Source organism: Mastomys coucha, unplaced genomic scaffold (assembly GCF_008632895.1).
Source record: "Mastomys coucha isolate ucsf_1 unplaced genomic scaffold, UCSF_Mcou_1 pScaffold20, whole genome shotgun sequence".
Lineage (NCBI taxonomy): Eukaryota > Metazoa > Chordata > Mammalia > Rodentia > Muridae > Mastomys > Mastomys coucha.
In genome coordinates this window covers 113,664,604-113,668,453 of record NW_022196903.1, presented here as the reverse complement: position 1 = coordinate 113,668,453, position 3,850 = coordinate 113,664,604, and the positions used below count along the sequence as shown (strand labels likewise).

The 3,850-nt window shown below is 46.2% G+C and overlaps 1 protein-coding gene across 2 annotated transcripts in view; it reads right to left on the bottom strand.

Moving 5' to 3' along the window:
• Positions 1-3,850, bottom strand: part of Il17ra (interleukin 17 receptor A) — a 23,993-nt gene that overhangs the window by 14,499 nt on the left and 5,644 nt on the right. The gene's annotated exons all lie outside the window — the stretch shown is intronic.

Below are 3,850 nucleotides of genomic sequence, written 5' to 3'. Positions count from 1 at the left end.
CCCCCCCCCTCTCTCACACACACACACACACCACACCACACCCTACCCTCACATCCCTGGCTGAACCACCTTACTCAAACCCTCAATTATTTCTTCAACATACAATCAGAATAGTCTAACACCAACTTCACACTGTTGTTGGGAATTAAACTAGCCATAGAGTAAATACCCAGGGCAGGAAGTGGATATAGGAGATGATGAAGCAGACCCTCACTTCTTACTTCTGCTTCACAAACACTGTAACCACTGGGGTGGTGTTCTCAGACTGGCCATCAGTTTAGGAAATACCACATAACTCTGACCTAGTCAGTATGCAGCTCATGAAACCCTGACTCATTGTGTACAGTTCACTGGCAATAGTGCCCATACAGCCACCTCCCTGCCAATATCTGTCACAAGTGGTAGGGGACATCCTCTAGAGCTAGAGTCGGGGACTCTAAGGAGTGACCTCCACAGTCAGTGCTGGCAAGGTAGCAAGAAAGCTCTGGGATTCAGGCTCTGCCACTTCCAGGCCTGAACTACCCAGATTGGCCCACAACATCCCGTGAAGATGATGTGAAGCTGATGTGCAGCTGAGGCAAGACCTGGAGGATGGGTGCATAGTAACACACTGTGTGTACGATGGACATTGATTGACAGCTGTCTCTCTGGAGGGAGCAGTGTGCAGGGTTCAGGGTGATGTGATGCCCCAGGGTTCATTCATAAAATAGGCCACAGGATGGTCCTGATGTCATGTCGGGATCCATTCTGAGTCTGCTATGTCACCTGGATCCTTCTTACCGGTTTGGGACACCAGGTTACATGCTCTTGGGGTCGACTTCATGCACCTCTCCCAGTTCTTGTGATGAACTGTACTAACACCACAGCCTGCCCATCTCAATGTCTCTGCTCACTCCGACAGACACGCACCACACTGTGTTCACGAGCCTGCTCCTCTCTTCCCATCTAGCCCTCCTGTGAACTGGGCCACAGAGGTCTTGAAATTGGGAACGCCACAGAAACAACAGGCAGCTATATTTCATCTGGGTTAACTCCCTCTTACCCATCAGAAGCTACTTAAAACCCAGGGCAACATGGTACCTATCCTGACAAGAGAAGGAAGTGGGAGGGGTTTGGAAACACTTGGCTGACAAGCTTGCTACAGCTGACAGAAATAGCTTGATACTTCAAGAGCTACAGTTTCAGTCTTGATTGTTGATAGTTGGAAGTGAAATCATCAGTGAAGGGGGCAACTGCCAGAAAAACGGTTATCAAAGTGCATCCCTTGCCTCAGCAGATGCAACAGCTGCTTGGCGTAGCAAGGAACTGAAAATCAAACCATGATACACTGGAATGGGAAAGGAGAGATCAGGACCAAGTGGTGTCTCCTCTGTTATCAGAGGTAAGTAAAAAAGCACATTGCAAAAATGTGGGTGTTGGTCGGGTGGTGGTGGTGCACACCTTTAATCCTAGCACTTGGGAGTCAGAGGCAGGCGGATTTCTGAGTTCGAGGCCAGCCTGGTCTACAGAGTGAGTTCCAGGACAGCCAGGGCTACACAGAGAAACCCTGTCTCGAAAAAAAAAATGTGGGTGTCAAAAGAAACAAGCAGGTTCATTATAAGTGTCTGCTTTGGGAGGTCAGGTTTGGATGTGACTTAGGGAGCTGTTTTAAACATCTCAGTACAATTTTTAAAAAGGAATCCCTACATTACTTGATAAAAATGAATTTAAAGGGCTGGAGAGATGGCTCAGCGGTTAAGAGCACTGTGCTCTTCCAGAGGTACTGAGTTCAATTCCCAGCAACCACATGTTGGCTCACAACCATCTGTAGTGAGATCTGACGCCCTCTTCTGGGATGCAGGTGTACATGCAGATAAAGCACTCATATATGCAAAATTAATTAATAAATCTTTGAGGGGCAACATTTGGGATATAAACAAAAAATTATTTAAAAATGAATTTGAAGATGAAAGATTATGATATTAATCTAAACAAGATTTAAAAATGAAATAAGCAAATGAGAATATCATTTGGGGAAGAACATATTTTTCTTTAAAATTAAAAAAAAAATTATTCTATGTGTCTGGTGTTTTGCCTGCATGTGTATATGTGTGCCATTTGCATGCCAGCAGAAGTTAGAAAAGGAAGTAGGATTCCTAGAAACTGGAATTATAAGTAGTTGTGAGCTACTATACGGTTGCTGGAAATTGAACCCTGGCCCTCTGGAAGAGCAGCCCGTATCCTTTTTTTAAAAAAAAAAAACTTAGCCAGTATCCTTAACCAATGAGCCATCCCTTCAGCCCCTCTTTATTTGTACTTACTAATTTCAGTATAGAACTTACACTGATGCTGGGCTGTGCCATGCACATGTGTGCGGGGGTTCGGGAGCTGGAGGTTGAGCTGGAGGAGCCTGCCTTCCCCAGCAGCCTCTCTACCTTTTCCTGTTGTTCTGAGACAGGGCCTTGCTCTACCTTACTTTTCTGAGACAAGGTCTCTCAGTGAATTTGGATCTCACTGTTCTAAGCTGGCCAGTGAGCCCTCAGGATCCACTTGTTTCTGTCCTCTGACACTGGGGTTATAGGCATAGCTGCCACACCTGCTTGTAGTCTGTAGAAATTTGAACTCAGGTCTTCATGCTTGCTTAGCAAGCATTTACCCACTAAGCCATCTCCTCAGCCCCTGTAACTTTTTTTTTTCCCCTAAGACAGTGTTTCTCTGTGTAGCCCTGGCTGTCCTGGAACTCACTCTGTAGACCAGGCTGGCCTCGAACTCAGAAATCCACCTGCCTCTGCCTCCCAAGTGCTGGGATTAAAGGCGCGCACAACCACTGCCCAGCTGTCCCTGTAACTTTTTTTTTCATTCTTTTTTTGTTTGTTTGTTTTTTGAGACAGGGTTTCTCTGTGTATCCCTGACTGTTCTGGAACTCACTCTGTAGACCAGGCTGGCCTCGAACTCAGAAATCCACCTGCTTTTTTTTCATTCTTATTGTGTGTGTGAATGCAGGTAAGCATACAGAGAGGTCAGAAGATAACTTTCAGGAGTTGGTTCTTTCCTTTCACTTTGTTGGTCCCAGGGATTGAACTCAGGTTGTCAGGCATGGAGGCCAGCGCCTTTACCCACTGAACCACCAACAGCCCCTGTGATCTTCTTAATAATATAAAAGTGCATTTGGTATCATCTTTGGACACTACTAAAATAGATCTTGTTCTGCCCATAACTTCCTCTGCCTCCTTAATCCTTTCAGAATTCCTATTCTTAGGCCTAAGGGATAAGTTACTAGGAAATGTTTAAGGGCAAATCTACAGCCTGGGTGCAATTCCAATAGCATACATGCAAGCATGCTCACCCTGCCTCCCGAGGCAGGCACCAACACCAATCAACCACTCCTTCCCCCAAACAGAAGGACACTTAATCACTGGGCAGTGTGTGTGTGTGTGTGTGTGTGTGTGTGTAGACAGGGTTTCTCTATAGAGCCCTACACTCGTTCTGTAGACCAGGCTGGCCTCAAACTCAGAGACTGATAGCTGGGATTTGCTCTCTGAAAAACCTCATTGTCTCCCTGGTGGCCCTCTTTCAAGGCCAGCCTGGTCTACAGAGAGAAACCCTCTCAAAAAACAAAAACAAAAACAAAAAACAAAAAACAAAACCAACCAATCTACCAACCAACCAAACAAGAAGAACATCATTGATCAGCTACCTCCTCATGAATGGCATTGTTAGCCATCTCGTAGAAATCAGAGAACATGGGCCGGGCGGTGGTGGCGCACGCCTTTAATCCCAGAACCTGGGAGGCAGGCGGATTTCTGAGTTCGAGGCCAGCCTGGTCTACGGAGTGAGTACCAGGACAGTCAGGGCTACACAGAGAAACCCT